Here is a 19,266-nt window from a genome sequence, read left to right on the forward strand (position 1 = left end):
TTCATGTGCCCTCCATCTCATGCTGCTGAGGACAGGGTTTCTGCCTACCCCATGGATATACCATTTGCTTGCTTTTTGACATGCATCTAACACCACCAAAAGCAGAAGAGAAACTTCCTCTCCCTGTGAAATTCACACCAGAAAATCCTGAGTTGTAAAGCAGAGGGACTTGTAGACCAATACTTTACCTCTGGGTCATAAACCATCACATATATTAGGAGGGAATTTTTATTTTTTTTTTTTCCTTGCCTGAATATGTGCTGATCTCATTCATCTTGGGAAAAGCACGGGGTGTTCTCGTCCAGGCTATACCTGGCAAGCTGCACACACTGTGACAGAGGGAGCGAACTTCTGAGCAAGCTCTGCAGTGGCTGCTGCCGGGCTTCTTGTGGTTTATTTCTTGAGCGAGAGGCCGGCTTCTTCACCTGGCATTCTTGAGAGAGATGAAGGGTAAGTCAGCAAATCAGCTTCATGCACTGCAAACATCCTCTGCTTTCAGCCATGGCAGAATTAGCTCAGGTCGGGATTTGCTGGTAGCTGGGTGAGAAACGTCTGCAGGGCTTTCTCCCCCCCACCTCCCCTGGAGGGAGAAGGCAAGCAAATGTTTTTAACGTACTGCACGGAGGCAGGTTGCAGGAGCTGTGGTACCCGGCATCGCTCAGCAAGTACTGCTGGGGGAAATCAACAGGGAACGTTCCTGATGCTATTTTAAACATCAGCAGAAAAGGCGAGCCTGCAACGCTGAATTTGACGGGGCTGCACAAAGCCAAGAGCAGCGGCAGAGGCGTGAGCTGCCTGCCCATATAGCAGGGATCCCACACCGCAGCGCGAGCTGCTCCTGCCGATGTGTGGGCTGCTCGGCCAGCCGGTTGGGTTGTTGATATCTTTGCTAACGACGACGTTGCTTTGACATGTCAGCTGGCAAGCCAGCGTCCGGATGCCTCGGTGCCATGCAGGCACCTCTGTTTCAGCCCTGGGGAGAGCAGCTTAGATTCGCTGGCTGGGGTTAAAAATGACTCGCTGCTAAGCTGTACAAAGGGATCCACGCTGCTGCCAACGTGAGTGCTCCACGCCTGCCAGGGCAGGTGGAAGTTGCATGCCAGTCTCCAAGGGGGGATACAGCTCTTTGCCGGGTGACTGCCGAAAACCACCCCTGCCCTGCCAGCTCTCTCTGGAGTCTCTTGCCTTGCTTGCCTGGGAGAGAATGGAAAGAGGGCACGTTGCAGAATTGCTGCGGCTGGTGGGTGCTGCTAAAGGCAGTAAGTGAGATTAAAGGTGGTATCTGAGAATAAAGATACTGCAGCAACCTCTAGTTTAATAATAATGAACACTGCAGGTCTGGCTACTGCAGGAAATGTCCCCTTTGTAAATGGTGCTGTTTGGATCAAGAAGAGCAATTATGCGGATTCTGCTGCAGCTCATTTTGGTTGGGCTAATTTGGGAAGAGGACGTTTGCTGGCACCTAAAGGAGGCAGCTTGGGAGACTGGTTAAAATGCAGAATTACCAGACCAGACTGGTGTTTCAAAATGGTATAATAATCTCAAGGCAGGGGAGGACAGTCCAGAACAATTTGCCTTTTGAAATAGTCATGAGGGGAGAGACCTTAGCTTAGAGGTCTTCTCTTGTCTTAATAAAAAAAAAAAATATTTTCAAAGAAAGAGCCTGTTTTACAAAGCCCAGACACCACGACAATGGGCACTGCTGAAACCAGCTGTCTTGCCTGCCATCTGAATGCCAGGCCTTCCCAGAAACACTGTTTGTGCAAGCAAAACGGCTCAGCTGCAGGGGAGTTTTTTAACGCCCTGGTTTAGTGTGTGGGTGCGTATGTGTGTCTGTGTTTGGGGGGAGGAGGTGTGAAGCGCTCGTTGTGCCCCGCGTCCGATTTTGCAGCCATGGTGTTACTGTAGCTGCGATGATGGGTATTACACAGGGCTGTGCTTTTAAAAGGAGAACCCCGGCTGGGTTTATCAACACGACCGTTCCTGGTGCGTTCAGTGCTCACAGTCTCGGGCATCCCATAACTAAAACTGGTGCCTGTTTCTCAAAAGCTGGCATCAAATGCCCGGCGCTACCAGGGGACCTCCTGCGTGGATGCAGCAGGAACACGAGGTCTGAGTTGATACACAACTCCAGCTGGGGTGATAAAGTGAAAATGCCAAGGAGGGTGACTTGGAGGTGTTGATTTGGACAGGATGGAGATTGGAAAGGAAGGCAAGTAGCAGCAAATCCTCCTGGAGAGGAGGCAACCAGGGATCAGAAGGGAGAGATGGCGTTTTTGTGTACTGGGACAGCTTCTGGGGTGTGGAGGGGGTGAGGGTGTGTGAGGCAGGGACTGCTTCCTACCCTAACTCATCACTGTCTGTGCTTGCCAGTGAGCGCACAAAGCCACAAATGAGAGATTTTGCGTGCTTGCAAGAAAAGGGACTTTTGTTCCCTCCCCACTTCTCTATTAAGCTTCACACTGCAAACTCTGCTTCAGCTCTCCTTCCAGAGGGAAAAGAGCAGTTGCTGTGAAGGCTCATTTTTTAAAAGCGGTAGCACAGGAACCTAAAGTACAACTTTCCTCCTGCATAACTTTACTCTGCTCTAATTCCCAGTGGCTGTTTCAGGACTGATCGTAACCGAACTATGCAGCAGCATCAGGGCACTTCCTTTGCAGAAGCTGCAGTCTGCCATGGATTGCTACTTCATTTTCTTTCACTACGGTTTTTGCACTAAATTTATGGTCTTATTTTGTTCAATGCTGTTGAGGACAAAGGGCCCTCTGTACTGAGCAACTATATTAAAACATGCCTATTAAGCCTCACCCTATGAAACCACAGGGGCTGACTGCTGCAGGCTTTGGTGGCAGTTGTGCTGATGTTTCTAGTCTTGAAGATTACAGGAGCTGAGCATAGAACAAGATCACTATTGTCAGAAAGGCTGGAGGTCTGGTGGTAGAATGGTGCATGAGGGAAGGCTTATAGCTCTCTGGCTTGCAGGAAACCTTCCAACAGTCTCTCACCTTCAGCCTTCACCTAACGTGGAAAAGGAGATGGAGTAAAGCCTGTCCCTTCACGGCCTATTGATAGTTTGTCAAGGAGGGTTGGAAGAAGGCTCCAGCTAACAACTGGGCATTCCTGTAATTTATTTCCCCCAGCACCTTAGGCTGATTCATGATCTGGATCTCCAGGAATCTCCATCCACCTCTGAAGCGTGGTCACTGCTTTGCTTAGTAGGGATCAGAAACCTAGTTATAATCTGCTACTGAAATGAGTGTAGCATTTAGCCCTCCCACCTTCCCCCCGTGAGGGGACCAAGCACCACTAAGCAAACTCATCTTGGCTGAGCTGCCCTCCTGGGTGACATCTACAAGGTGCCTCTCTCTGCCACGAAGTTGTGTGTCAGTGCAAGCTGCTCTGAGAAGACGGATCCAGACCCAAAACTAGGTGAGGGCAAAGACCTCCAACACCCCAGATCAACGAGGATTAGAGCACACGCAAAGCAAACGCCTTGTCAGGGGCTGCACGCATATACTGAAGCAACCACATAGCCTGAAGCTCCAACACAAAAACGTTACCCTGAACAGCAGCCAGATAGTTTTTTATGAGAATGCACCGTTCTTGAGCAATTTTTCCAGCACAATCCATGCAAACAGGTTTTCCTTGAACACTGCACAGCAGCATTTACCATTTTGTGCCAGATTTTTTTTTTTTTTTTCTGATCGTAAGTGTTGAGAGGGCTCTCACATATCACTTAGTGTCTCTGTGCTAGTGAACACAGAGTCTGAGCAGTGGATCCTCACAAACACAAAATCCAACATGAAACCATTTCGTGTGGCCAGTTCTGCTGAAGCCAGACAAGATCCCACCTTTTTACAGAAATCTGAAGCCTTTGACCTGGCACATATATACCAGTCTAATAACGTGTCCTTCCTCTTCTTATCACTGCAACAGTCTTCCCAAGAAGGGTGTGTTGACTCTTCCCAGTTTCCATGCAATAGATTGCACTGCAGAATCATCACTGATCCTTCAACACTGGCACTACCTATTTGGCATCCATGATATTTCGCTAAATTAGCTAAATTATTGGTGGTAAAAAAGGGACATGAAGGGAAAATGTATAGCATCTGTGAAGTCAGGGGTGGCATCCCACACACTGCTGGCCCATTGTAGCCTGTGCCCGCTCTGACCTGGAGTTTGAGCTACTGTGAAAATAGGGAGGTTTTAAGCCATTATTTGTCCCAATTTATCAACTTCCACTGCACAACAGTACCTCAGGGCAGCCAGGATGTATCACCAGATACATTAATTGTACTTCTTGGTTAGTGATGGACATGTGTTATTTGTTCCTAAGTAAGAGAATGAAACGGTCGGAGTCTCTCCCTTCCCACATGGGATAGCTGGAGGGATGTTTCTAGGGAAGCAGCTCTGGTCCTTGGCAGACACTCCTTTTTGATCTGAGCTTGCAATCTCACCAGGTCCCTCATTTCTGTATTGCAGGAGGGAGGGGGAAGCAAAAGCAGTGCTGCCTTCTCCCGCTAGTGTGACCCTTGGTGCCCTCTACATTGGTCTGATTTGGAGAGCAGCAGGAAGAATTTTATTTATTCCAGGCAATCTAACAAAATTTTTTCATGTTGTCTCATTCAGTAGAAAACTGATAGTCTAGTTCTTCCTTGATTGAATTTGGTCACCCTGAAAAGTTCATTAATATTAACCTGCCAAAAAAGGACAGGGGGATAGAAAACTTGAGCTCCCCTGAAAAATCAAAGAAAAAAAAAGCGAGTAGAAATTGAGTATTTTCCTTTATTTGCAATGTGACACACTAAATAATGCTCGGAAGTGGCAAATGCCTAGGGAAAACTGCTTCATCACACACTTTTACAAGGGAGAGAAGCAGCAAATCCTACAGTCACGAAAAGGTGGATTGAGCCCTGTCCCTGTGCAATGCTGGAGGCAGACTGAATAACCTGTACGTGTCCTTTCAGACCTATTCTGGGGTATTTGACATGATCCTTGACTAATTGTCAGCCACGGCAGCACAGCTTCTGGCTGGGATCACAACTGTGTCATTAGCTGGGGACTCCCATGTTTGACTGCTGTATTGATGAACATTGAGCAAATACCTGTAAGGAGAGGGAGAGGATGCGCCAGGCTCTTCTCAGTTTGTGGTCCATGGGCATCACTGCCAGAGGACTCACTGTGCTTTGGCAGGGAGGAAAGAGAGTTTCAGATAACAACTCTCACATGCACAAGCCAACAGAGAAAACAATGATAAACACACAAAGGAAAATGCAGCTTAATTTTGCTTCAGCAACCTATGAAAACCCTAGCAGCAATGCTGCATAAGGGGGAATTTGCACACTTAAGTCCAAAGATAAAGTGGCTGTGGGAGTGAAAAAACACTGACAACTGCCAATATATTATGCAATTCTTGTCTGAACATCCTGAGCATCTGAATTTCCCCCTTAGTGAGCTGCATTAAGCTGCAGAGCAGCCTGCTATCAGGAAGTTTTGGCAGTAACGGCGGAGAGGCTGGATGCTCTTGGCATCCATTTTGACAAGTCTATTGTGCAGATGGTTTTGCAGAGCTGCGCTGGCTACCGAGGAGAACAGTGGCCTCTTCTGTGACCGGGCAAGAGCTGTGGCTCTCCACACGTTGTACAGTACCCGCTTCAGCCTCCGGCACAAAGCCCCATGAGCAACGGAGCCGGGACCACGTTGCCTCTTTGTACGAAGTCTGGGCAGACACATCCAGGTCACTCGCTCCAGACAGCATTCATGACCTGTGTTTACGCCGTCTTCCAGTTGCCCAGAGGGGAGCTCGGTGCCTTGGCAGCAGCCCTGCCACTGTCCCCAGGGTCCCTGGGCTGTGCTGCCCGCTGGAGCACGGCCGGAGCGTGTGGCAGCTCAGGCGCTTGGGAAGAGGCCACCGCATCCTGCTTGGATGTGATGTGCCTCACGCCACGGTGTCTTTCGGGCTCATTTATGCACACAGCTCATTCTTCTACTGGCCGAAGGGAGATCCAAGAACAGGATTTAGCAGTATCTCACCCTCCCCTTCCTTCTCCTCCTCGATCCTCTAGGAGGAATAAATGCAAAAGAGAATGACGGTCATCCACGGCCAAGGCAAACTCACCGTAACCTCCCTCTGGAGCCTTGGTGGAGTCCAGCATTCAAGCTCTGGGAAGTACTGGGAAATGGATAATTGAGCAGGAAAGGCCGGATTTTGGTAGCTGTGAAAAGGAGAGGCACACTTTGCCCATGCCATAAAAAGAAAGGTGTTTCTCTCCGCTCCCAGGCTTTGGACACTAAGGTGCATGGGTTGGCAGACCTGAAAACAAAAGACTGTGCCACTCTTCTGGTCGGGCTAACAGGGAAGGACCACACCGGAGAAAACACAATGGCTCGACAGTGACACTCAAGGATTCCCACTCACGGGGCAGCTCACTTCTGTGCAGACTCCTCCTGTGCTTGCTCCCATGGCATTTTTAGTAGATGCCCTTGTATGCATTTGAGAGGGAGAGAAAATCTGTCTGATAGTCCATTCTTCTAGCAGATCTTCCCTTTTGTTTCTGAGGCCATCTCAAAAAAGTCTTTTCTCTGCCATCCTGGAGAGAATACAAAAAGTGCAGGATCAGCTGAAAAAGATGAACTTGCTGCGAGCAAACCTGACACCCTCTGCAACATCCAAGAGATTGGAAACTTCGTTTGCTTTGTTTCTACACAACTGATCAATTGAAACCAATCGATGAAACGCTGCGGGTTAGCAGGTTCCTGCCTCCACCCCACGGGCTCGTGGTGCCACCTGATCCGAACAGCAGATTGGAGTTAGCACACACACGAACACACACACAAGCACACACTCCTTCAGATAAATCTCAAGTCCTCCTGCAGGCTTGTTTCAGCTCTGAGTGAGAAAAGGTCAGTTGAAAGCAATCCTCCCAGGTGACGGGACATCTCACGGATGTCTAATTATTATCTAAAGCTCAGCCTGGATAAAACAGAGTTTTTGACATCCCTTTCCTCCCAAGCCTTCTCTCTAGATATTCTAAAAACACAGTGGGCAACATGATGTGTTACCTGCCATGTAGACACAGCTCCTGAATGCTGCCTCATACCTCTCTTTCAAGGTCCATGAATTTAGGTGGCAGTTAAACCTTGTGGATTTTTTCAAACCCAGCTTCTCCAGCCCTGCAGATAAATCTCTTGCATACCTCTTCCTTCTTTTGTTACTAAAGTACCTTCCATGGGCCCTGATCATGCTTCTATCTTACCTATTCATCAGGATTTTTTCCCTAACCTCTCCTTTTGTCCTCTTTCCCAGTCTGTATCCCTCCACTGGCTCCTCCCTTCCCATAACATCAAACTCATGTCTTCACTCTCAAAGCCCTGTGACTTTTTTGACCACGGCCATTCCCACCAACAACCAGCCCATGATGGCAACCTCTGTGGCCAACCTCCTCACACTTCCTACCACGTGTCCTTGAAAGGGCTCCTCAGAAACATCCAAAATTCAACTCTATGACAGCCCTCCCTCCTCCCCTCCCCCAGACCCTGGTAGAAACCCACCTTTACCCCTAGTATCTGCACAACAGGCAGGTTGCCACACAACATATTGGCAAACATCACTTCCCTTCCCCATGTCCCCCTGGTTGCCTAAGCCCACCCATTTTCCTATATCTCAATTTTGGAATAGAAAATGAAAGGTTTTGTTGTGTAGCACAGTTTAGCCCAGCTGCAGCTTCTCATCCCATGGCAACAGAAACCAGGAATAATAATAGCAAGGTGGTGACTCATTAAAACCAATAACCTCAATAATTAGGCTTACTTAACTTTTCCAATTGTATAAACAACTGAAAAAAAAATATCTTAAGCTTTTCCAATATTTTTTTTACTTTTCCAGTTTCTCACACAGAAATTGTCAGTATTGGGCACTTGTCTCAGTCAGATTTCCTCTCTACACAACAATAAATTCATGGAGCGAGGCAAAACCTTTACTCTGCCCATATTCTGTTAGTGCTAAAGACTCTCCAGCACCTCTTTGCTTCTGAGCAAGGAGCCCAGCTGCAGCCCTGCCTTGGTGCTGACACTGTTCCAGCTGCTGTTGCTATAGGAAAAAAAAAACAAAGGCAGAACTGTCCAAGTTTCGAGTTCCTGAAAAATCTGTTTAAATCAGCAGGGATGGAGTCTGGATGCATATTTCTCTCCAGATCTGATGCTCAGTGGGTGCATCTCTGCCATCCACCACCGCGTTCAACTGCTGCTGAAGTTGTACCCTGGGTGCAGCCTCTTCTCTGCTACCCCTGCTACCTGCCCCTCTCTAAATAACCCTCACCTGCCTGCTGCCTCTTGTCAGAGGCAGAGAAAGAGGCACGGACCAAAACAAGAGCTACCCATGGGATTAAGAGTGGGTGTTTGTGGGACAAGGAGTCATCAAAAGCAGGAGAGCACTTGGGAGAAGGCACCTGAGGGACAGATGGGCAGGTAGCCTGGGGGAAGCGGGGCAGAGATTGGGACAAGGTGGCTGGTGAGATAAGGAGCAGTCCTGCTGGCAGAGGAGACAAGGAGCCAGAAAGATAGGAGATGACTGGGCTGAAAAGGGGTTGAAGGGACCAAACTGGGAAGAGAGGTGAGTATCAGACCCCTGAGCAGAGCCTCACGCTCCACTCCTCTTCCTCAGTCCTTCTCCCCGCAATTCAGGCACACCAGGGCCTTGTATTCACCTTCGCCTTTTTTTAATTGCAAAAGATCTCAGTGCCCTGCAGTTCCCAGGCAGGCTGGCAGCAGGAGTGGCTGCTGAACCAGTGCTGCCCTGAAAATGGCTGCTTAGACCCCAGCAGGGCAACTGCCCTGACACCAGCTTTGGGGAGGCTCTAGTGTAGACAAGACCTCAAGAACTTGACCTTCAGGCTGCCAAATGTGCCCTATAGCCCTCACACCCCCCAAAAAAAAAAAAACAATGAGTACAATAATATGGTGTTAAAAATGGAAAGTGCTTATGGAGAGAGCTCAGCTTGCTTTGTAACACAGTTGTATGTCCTGGAGTTCCTTTTGATGTAAATGTGTGAAATTACACATTTATTGCAAGATTCAAATGTAACCATGGCAACGTGATTATCAAACGGTTGCATATGGAAGTGTAAATCCATAGAGGCTTCTGGCTGGTGAGATTAAACTGCCCAGGGACAGGCCTCAATGTATGCCAAGCCCAGGCTCTCCATGTCCAAAAAGATTCAGCTCTGGCTTCTATGCCTGGGAAAATGGAATTTCTTTGCATGCAGTTTGTCTCCATTCAGCTGGGCTGACCACCAAGGAGATGCAGAAGGGTGGCTGAAGATGCCGGTACCTTCAGCCGAGACACATCACGCACCTCCCTGCGCAGCGCTACACAGGGCAATGCTGCCTTCAAGGGTGGTTTAAACAAACTCCTTTGCTCAGCCTTGCAAAGGACAAGGGGAGTTCAGCCAGGAGCTGTGTCTCCAAAGAGCAGGTTTAAAGTTACACCTCGGGCAACCGTCAGGCTGTATTCATAGATTTATGCAAGAAAACAGGCCGGGCAGCTGATGGCACCATGCTGAGCACAGCCAGGGCATCCCCCCACCCACGGTGTGTTCACGCGTGATCTGGTGACATCTGAAGAGGGGACAAGCAAAGCTGTCATGTGTGCTGGCTGCAAGTAGGAAAAGGCTGTGCCCTTACAGCCTCACAACCGTGAGCTTGCTGGCCATTCCTTGGAAATCAGGGCCCATCAATTAATTTTCCGCAGCCGGCAGTTACGGGCTGAGCCACAGGATCGCAGCCAAGAAAAGTCTGTCGCGTTCTTCTACCTTCTCCCCTGGACATGGGGCAGGCTCTAAACCCTCACACAGTGGTGTTTGCACGTAGTCTGTGCTCAGCTCAGAGTTCTGTTTTGTCCAAAGGGATGAGTGTATCATCAGATGGACTGTGAAACAGCCACAAGACTGCTATTAAAATTAAAAAAAAAAAAAAAAAAAGAAAAGAACACGTACCCCAGCACTGAAACAGCCCAGGGGCAGAGCAAATAAAAGTTTGAAATAGACACTCAAAAGTTTGGCAGAATTTGGCTGTAAATGAAAACAGAGTAGTGGAGGTGCACAAATTTGTCCTTGTTTTGCTTTTTTCCAGAGACTTTCTTTCACTGCGAAACACAAAAGTAGGGCACAGTCCTGCAGCAGGCACCCAGGAGGTGTTCCCAGCCCTGAGGTTTGGGGCAGGAGCCCTGCCATCCCTCCGTAATCAGCAGAAAAGCAGGTTATCTCCACGACAACGTGGTGAGCAGCTTAGTTGGACACCTAAAACATCTGATGGCAATGCCCCTAAGCTGTCATACAGGAATTCGCTGGACAGCTTCCTCAGTAGGATGTTCCTACAGTTAATTAACCTCTGATCCTTATTTCCAGCAGGAACATCTCTAGTTTCTGTCTCCAGCAAACAGCTCTTGTAGTGCTTTGCCTAATAGATCAGGCAGTCTGCTCAAACCTGGCACTTTCTTCTGCCACAGGTATTTCTGGGGACCGATCAAATCCCTTTTAACCTTCCCTCCTGCAAGGCAAACACAGCAGAGATCCACCATGCTCTTGTTTCCAAACCTTTCAAGTATGTAAAATCTCAGATCAACTGTCCTCCTCAATTTCTTTCGCTGCGTCATGAGGTTTTATAGCAGAATCTCTTTTTCTCATAAATTATTTTAAATAGTACTGTTTTACAGGATTTTTTGGTTTGAAAAAAAATATAAGCTTTTGTCACTAAAGACAGCGCTTTCTCAGTAAACACAAGGCTTTTGATTTTAAGTGGCAAATCTTGTTTCTTAATTTAAAAAAATTATTAATTTCCCCAAGTTGTTTTAGAAAATGAATAAAAAATATTGCTGTGCTAATTGCTATTACCCAAACAATTTTCACATCAGCTCCTGCCTGTGGTCATGCAGGTACAGGTCACTCTGCATATGGGCTTGTCATTCCAGGCTGCAGCAGATTAAGTATCTGATTTTTGATTAGCCAGGAATTATCATTAAAATAAAGGCACCACAGCCCTGTTGTTAACGTTGCCTGATGCAATGCCTTGACTCCCACGACACGGGAGTGCCGGTGTGCTGCCAAACCATCCAAGCTGTGCTGCCACAGCATCTGCTCCCCAAACTTGGTCTCCACAGCTTGAGAAAATGGACCAAACCCCTCTAAGAGAGGAGGCGAAGCTGTTGCCTGCCCCTCCTCATTCCCCTCACTGCACTGCCCTTTGTAGTCCTTTGATCTCCATAACAGGAGAATACTAATGGCAGTGCTAGAGTCTGAAGTGGTTTAAAGACTTTTTTTTTTTTTTTTTTTATTGCTGGATTAGGGCTGGGAGGGTCTGAAATCTGCCAGCGCTCAGCTCAGAGCAAGTCAAGAGCTTTCTGCAGCTCACAGACACGAGTATGCTAAGCGTACCGGCCTGCCCTGCTGCAGCACAGCTAACTGCTTTTATGAATGGAGTTAAAAACAACAGATGCTGTGAAGCTGTTGCTAAGAAGCCTTTTTTTTTTTTTTTTTTCTGGTGTCCTGACTGCTCCAGCCAATATAAGCCACAGTGCTCCCGAGCACTGCACAGCCCTGAAATCAAGGAAGTGGGCAGGAATAGAAAAGCACAGGCTCCCTATCTGTTCTCTGCCTGCGTTTAGTTGAGCAATTATACAATTCCAGATCTGTGATTATTCCTGGCAAGGTTTATTCATCTCATGGGAGACTTTTGGAATAACATGGTGCTTTTGTAGGGAGTGTCAACCACCAGGCAAACACGCTTTCCAGATCTGATTTTTTTTTTTTTTTTTGAATATGTAAGTAATTGTTTCTTTACAGTTTGGCCTTTGCCTTTTAATGACTCACATTTCTACCTTGTCAGCTTTCAACACAGGCCCTGCCCTCCCTCCCAGTACTACAATCCTCCCAGATCTCCCCCACTGTGCCAGGTCACCCAGGGTGAAATCGTGAAAGATGAGAATCCATTTTGTCGGCGCCCTGTCCAGATGTTCTGCTTACGGGGGCTGCTTTTAGGGGGCTGCAGAAACTATGGGCACAGCAGACAGAAGGCATAAAAAAAAAAGGCACAAGCCTGCCTCTAATACATTCCAATAGAGGTTTGTCTGTGGTTTATTATTTGGACAAATCCAGATGCATTTTCACGGAGACAGCGACAGAGTCTGATCCCCAGCACTGCTTCTGTGCCAAGTGTCTCATTGCTGTTCCAGCCTCCTGCGGTGCAAAAGTGCTCTTCAAAATAAAGGGGAAGAAAGCTTAAACATTCATAAAAATAATTCTTTAGCTTTCATATCAGTGAAATATGAAGGCATCTTTTTAAGAGGGCTTTTTTGTGTAACTTTTCCCTCTTCACTCCTCTTCGAAAAATGTATTCTACTTGAGGCAGGGAACAATTATGGAAAATTTCAGGCTGAATGGTTAAAGCATGGCCAACTTGTAAAATAATTGGAAACATAGCGGAGAGTGTTTGGCAACATGGGATAAAAGGTGCTATGTAAGTGGAGTATTCTTTTTTGTTCCAAGCTCTCCTTTCCCTGATACGTTAATTGTGTTTTGCCTGATCCCTTGACAGTTCATTAATTTCTTTCCAATTGCAGGCTGTCGAGTGCAGATAAATTTCAGGCTATTATGGGAACACCCTAGAAGTTTGTATAGAAAGGAAACTCTCTGTTTCCTGTATCATCCTTCTGGGGATCTTGAAAGAGTTCACAAAAGCCACTTAAGCAAACTTTCTTTGCTGGATAACGGAAGGAAAGGAAACTGTGAACAAGCAAACAACACTCAATTCCATGAGACAAGAGATACTCATAGGTCACTAGAGAGAAAGTAAAGTTAATGAATGCAACACACACAGACACGGAAACTATCTTGTATTCTGAAAGTAATGGGAATTTCTGCACCTGTTCACTATTTCTGATCTATAAAAAGGTAAATCATGCAAACCGCCAGTGAGATGGGTGGTGGAATATCCGTTCCTGCAATGCCTGAAATCTTTTTGAAGTTTTTTTGTGGTTTAAACAATATATCACGGGCTGAGTTGGAAATGGTCATGGATCAGCTAACCAGCTCCACTTTCTTCCTGTCATTAACAGCACGGTTGCCAGAAGACTGCTACAACCAGCTCTGTATTTTTTTTGTCACGTATAGATCGAAAGCAAAGGTCTGCACAGCAGTAAGTTCTTCAGGGGCTGGCTTCAAGTGCAAAATTCGGACAGAGCTCAGAGGGCTGGGGCAATGCACAGCAGCATGTGTGCAAATGCAGCCTCTGCCTTCAAGCCCTGGAAACATGGGTACTCCAGTTTATAGGCTTGTCCCTCTTTCTGAATTTTACGCCAGTTTTCCATGGATGTGAGGTTGGTCCCACTGCATGCCCCCTTTCTTGACAACTTTTAAACCTCTTGGCTTCAGCTGCATTTCAAAGGGAGTGCAAAATCACAGAGTGAGCAAAATGCTGCAAGTTTCTTAAAATACATGCTTAGAGGAGGAGATTTGCAAGTGGCTCATCTGGAATATGGGTTTTGTGGTATTTAAATAAATCCTCTTGGTGAAGAGACCTTGTATCTGCTTAAACCACAAGAAAACTTCTGGTTGAAGTTTGCAGTCAACAGCAAAGCACAGACCTATAGGAAGAAACAGTCTGGGGGAATACTTCATTAACAGTAAGCGGGGCAGGGCAAGGGAAAGGAGTGAAAAGAGAAGCAGTACAGCAGCATCTCTCATTTCTGCCAAGTGAAGTTCAAAACAAGCCAGAAGGGATGACATAAAGCTGACATCCTCTACAAAACACACTTGTCCAAAGAGCTTCTGCAGCAGGTTGATTGAAGATCAATATGAAAGGACCAGGCCATCTGACAGGTGATTTCCAGGACTATTTATTAGAAGAAAATAAAATAGATTTCAGCTCAGTTCATAGTCCCCGAATACTCCTCTGAACTTCTCCAGCCGTGCTCCAACCACAGCCTCACCAGACTACACTGAGGTATCATGGAGAACAGTGTTGCTCATCAGGGGTCGAAAAATAAACCTCTAAAGGCAATGTCATGGGCTTGTTGGGCATCGCAGAAGAAAGATGAAAGACAAACTGAACTATGGAGCCAGCACCAGCAGGTCTCCAGTTCAGGTCTGACGATAAGAAAAAACAGGAGGTGGGTGCTGTATGCTCTGTACCCGTTGTATCATTGAAGAGAGGATTTCTGTCTTCAAGGGCATTGACTGGCAATTTTTGAAAGGCATTTCAGAAAATGTCAATTGTGAAAACATTTTTTCTGGCAGATTCTGCAACATATGCTTCTGGTCTGACCAAAACCACTAAGAGGGAAAAAAAAAAGGAGTGAGGAAAATACATGAAACTTTTGCCAGCTGGAAAAAAAATATTTCGCTCAAATTTGGAGCAATCCATTCAGGCCAGTTCTTGTTTAATTGGGTCTGGGGAGGGCCTTTTCTTGACAGAAATGCAACTGATTACTTGAAAGGAAAAAGCCAAGCTCCTAAAAAACATTTCTCCTGGTTTCTTAAAGTTCTCCGCAGCAACAGTGCTTCCCAGGGGAGCTTGTTAAACCTCCCAAATAACCTCATTGCTAGGAACTTTCTCTCTTCTCAGTTTTATGAACTTCTTTATCTTAAGCCATAACTTCTCAAATCTGTTCTCGAGGTTGTAAATAATCTCCATTCAAATAGACGCCTTTTGAGCTTCTGTCATCTTTGTGCTCTGGCCCAGGTGAGTGCTAAGACATCCTTATGGAGAGCATCTGTCTGCAATAAATGCATTACAGTCCAGAAAAATGGGCTGAGACCTATTCAAGGAGAAAGGATCTTTATTTTTATCCTGACATATTCAGAAAATATTCCCTGCTGCATTTTATTCACTATTAATATGAGAAATAAAACCAATAATACAAAACTTTTGGTCCTACCAAAGCAGCCCTGGGTCTTTGAGGTACTTAAGTTAGGAGCTTAGTCACCAGGCTCCCTTTATAAATAAGGAAAGAAGCTGTTGAACTGATAGGATTATCCAAGTAAGAAGAACAGCAGGAAAGCACATCTCTATTACCTGCCAGGTTTCTTTGCTGTTGGCACAGTGTTCACACACACAACTTTACAAAAGAGCAGTGCCACCTCCCGGTCCCCTTCCAGCAGATTGTGTTGTAGTCCTGGGAAGACCAGGGAAGTGTTCGAGGAAGATGATGAAATTTCTTGAGAAGGAACTGGAAAATGCAGCTGTTTTTATACGGGTCAGAAGTGAGAACTGGAGGGTGACTTACACTTGAGTACTGTGTCTAGCCCTGGGGCCCTCAACGTAAGAAGGAGATGGGCCTGTTGGAGCAGGTCCAGAGGGGGCCACGAAGATGATCAGGGGGCTGGAGCAGCTCCCTTATGAGCACAGGATGGGAGAGTTGGGGTTGTTCAGCCTGGAGAACAGAAGGCTCTTACAGTGGGAGACCTTACAGTGGCCTTCTAGTACTTAAAGAGGGCTACAGGAAAGATGGGGAGGGACTTTTTAGCAGGGCCTGTTGCAATAAGTCAAGGGGTAATGTTTTTAAATTAAAAGAGGGGAGAGTCAGACCAGATATAAGGAAGACATTATTTGCGAAGAGGGTGGTGAAACACTGGACCAGGTTGCCCAGAGAGGTGGTAGATGCCCCATCCCAAGAAACTTTGAAGTTCAGGTTGGACAGGGCTTTGAGCAACCTGGTCTAGTTGAAGATGTCTCTGCTCATTGCAGGGGGGTTGGAACTAGATGATCTTTAAAGGTCCCTTCCAACCCAAACCATTCTATGATTCTAAGATACCCTGGGAGAGACAATATTATGTGAAAAGGCCTGACCATTATCTGCCAGGCTCTGCAAGCTGAAACAAGGTTTAGGACTGTCACGTGAGTCAATGTGCATGGTTTACCCAGCAGAAAAGTATTCTTTTTTTTTTATGTAGGGTTTCCCACCAAATCAGCTAGATGAACTGAGTCATCCTGAGCATATACAATCAGCAGATGAAAAGGAAAGGAAAATTTTCTCCTTTCGGGAGAAACTAGCTTATAAATCATTCTAGCTGTAAAGTGAAACTAGATCCCAAGAACAGCAGCGTGCAGTATCCACACTGTGCTTCAGGTAGAGGGACCTCCCCAAATCAAACACTGCACAAAAATTGATGACTGGGGTGATATTCAGTTCTAGAAAATGTGAAAAATTGTTGAACAAAACTCTTCTCAGTTAATTCCAAAAACTGTGAATATGTCAGTGTTCACCCAAATTTTAGAGGGGAAAGCGATTAAAAGAACCCAAGAAAAATCTCAGTATTTTGCTGTGGATTCTGGTTTCCACTCCAATCTACTTTGGACTTTGGAAATGCATTTTATTTTTTCCTCAAAGTATAAAATTACTTTCATATGAAACACTTTGGGGTCTGCAGTTGTTTGGTTGTGTTTGGAAATTCAAGCAAGTAGAATAAAAAGTATTCACCCGATTCATTTCAGTTTCTTGGTCACAACTACAACAACAGTCTGCTCGGGGTTATTCTTGAAACTGGAGTTGCTTAAGTTATTTAAATAGATTTCTATTTCAGAAACAAAATGAGAGCCAACAATTTCACAATTAAAAGCTCGAGGGCTATAAAACTTGGCTTCACCTAAGACTCTTAACATTGTTTTTATTATCTTAATCACTAAGTTCTTTACATACTAATTTTCCATCCCGTTGCCAACCAGTGCCAATGCAGCTCACTTTTCCATCACCCAGGTGAGTGTTACTCATGTTTTCAGGGGAACGTAAAAAAACCCTGAATATAGTCAGCACTACAGTGTCTATTTTTGCGACTGCTTGTGGACCTCTGCTAACACTGAGTCATAGCTGCAGAAGTCACTAGCTTAGGTGTAGCTCCTTCTGAGTTGTTTCCTAGGATTTTCCAAAAATACAGAGAAAGCTGCCGGTTTTCCAGATGCAGTTTGGATGACACAGGGCTAAACAATTTGAAATCCTGTCTATGCTGGGACCCAGAATATTGCAAACACCAATTAGGTATGTGACCGATTAAGCAAGGGGAGAGATGAGATAAATCACAACACGTGATTGTAACAGGCCTTAGCAGAGCAAAGAGTAAAGCGCGTCCTCCAGGAAGGCTATAGAGGCTTCAGGTCCCACCTGGGTGATCAAAACAGACGTGCCCAATAACACCTGCATAATTTGAATCCAGCTGTAGCTAAAAGGCTGCAAAACAACAAAGCAGTGTGAACAGGGATAAATGCTCAGTTAACTAGAGGTCATATCTTAGTATGTAGAGCTATAGATTAAGCATTTGTGTTGTGACCAGATAAAATAAAGTATTTTATTCTGCACTGGACTAACCCAACTGGTTATCATCTATAAATTAATCCATGAAACACTGTGTTGTTATGAGAAAGCATTAAGGAACCAAGATCTCTCGAGTGGAACTTCAGTAAAGTTGGCTTTCCAGCAGGCTGCAGGAGCCTGTGCAGCCAGAAAACTAACTGGTCTTTTTTCTGTATTCACCAGTGTAAACTGGCCACAATACCGGCCAGCTTTCACCAGGGTAAGGCAAATGTGAATGAAGTCTTTAGAAAATCATCTCAGACTTGAACAGCCTTCTGTACTTTGGGCTTTGGATCAGGATTTTGGTTCTTTGCAAACCCAATATGATGAAAATGTATCCATTTTTCAATTTGGCTTTGAGTAAAAATAGAGAGACCAAAGTACAAATATCCCTGTGCAGCAATGGAACCTCGTAAACATCATAGTCATGGTTTAGTATGAGGCAGCTCGGAAGGAAAAACTGACTAATTTCAGCTCATTGCCCAAGTGGAGAGAAACAGAAAGAGTAAATAGCATTAAAAAAAAAAAAAAAGAGGTTCCGGTCTCTCCTTGCAAGGGAAGAAGTGACTGAACTGAACAAGCCCTGCAGTTCTCCAACGCTGTCTAGCAGCACTTTAACTGCTCCTGGCACTTAAGTGAGGACTGAAAGCCACAGTTCTTGAAGGCCTGTCAAGTCATCCCTTGTCAACTATAAACTACACTGGAGCTTAATTCCTCGCAGTTTTATTGTGAAGATAATTATAGACCACATAAATTCAAGAGGCAGGATAAATTTTGCAGCCATTAGTACCACTTCTTAGCTGTGCAAACCAGAAAAATAATGATAGGGAACTCTCATTCTTCAAGGCATGAACTCATGATGAGACCTCCCAAGTGGCAGCAGCAGCAGCAAACGCATCTTACAGCCTGTATTAGCATCCTGTCGACATAACTGCTGTCAGGCTGAGTCTCCACCACGAGCTGTTTATCTTCCATACAGGGATGGTGTGAGATGGTATAGCTACTGCTTTTACTCCGGGTTTCAGTTCAGAAGAAAAGCAAAGAGACCCTACACCCGTACTGCCCTGTTTGCTTAGGACTGTTGACACTGCTGTAGGGTGACATGAACCAGCTGGCTCCAGATGAGCCAACTTTGGGCACAACACAGGGCAAAGGGCTCGGTCACGCTCCATAGCTGCAGGTCCTTTCTGAAGCCATTTGGCTCTCAGAATTCAGAGCCAATTTTGGCTACCACAGGCAACGTAAATTGACCAGCAAATCTGCCTGTCTGCGTCCCAGCCACAAACTCACACGCGGCATCCTGCTGTCCATAAGACCTTCTGAAGACTTGTCTGCATCCAGACAAAAACACTTTGGTTGGCTTGCTGCAATTCTACAGCCCTCATCTGACAGGGAGAAACCAGAAGCATTCTAATGCTTTTACAAAGGAAATTAAAAAAAAAAAAAAAAAAAAAAGGCAACGAGGGACATGGGCCATTTTTCACAGCCATACAAGTTCCAGCTGAATGACAGCATAGGTTGGGGAGGGTGGGAAGAGGGATAAACAGCAGTTTCAAGCCCAGAGCACAGGTTTCCCATCAGATATCTCACCCTTTATGAGAAGTATCCGGGGGATAAGTTACAGACCAAATGTGTAAAAGTTAAGACTCATTTTTCATGTCCCGTTTACAAGTGTCCTGACTGGAAGACCCCACCTGGGCTTCTGTGAGCTCAGATTTGCTTCAAGTCTAGCCTCAGGCCTCCCAAACCCATGGCCACTCCCCATTAGGAGACACCTCTAAGGGTTGGCTGTGTCAAACATCATTAAGTCTGAAAGCAAGTCAAAACAATCCCGAGGGTTTTTGTCCATTCAGATGAAGAATTACCTTTTTTTAAAGTCACAGGTTTCAGGGGTTTAGGAGCAGCAGCAGTCTCATGAGGTTTGGATA

General features: G+C 45.9%; 1 protein-coding gene across 1 annotated transcript in view; it reads left to right on the forward strand.

The window, feature by feature from the left end:
• Positions 1-363: 363 nt before the first annotated feature.
• SLC45A4 (solute carrier family 45 member 4) overlaps positions 364-19,266 on the forward strand; it is an 88,193-nt gene continuing 69,290 nt past the window's right edge. The window contains exon 1 of the mRNA XM_033011769.2: positions 364-450. The gene's annotated coding sequence lies outside the window, so the exon portion shown is untranslated. The remainder of the gene's footprint in view (positions 451-19,266) is intronic.

The sequence above is a fragment of the Tyto alba genome, unplaced genomic scaffold, assembly GCF_018691265.1.
Source record: "Tyto alba isolate M040663 unplaced genomic scaffold, T.alba_DEE_v4.0 Super-Scaffold_9, whole genome shotgun sequence".
NCBI classification, from domain to species: Eukaryota; Metazoa; Chordata; class Aves; order Strigiformes; family Tytonidae; genus Tyto; species Tyto alba.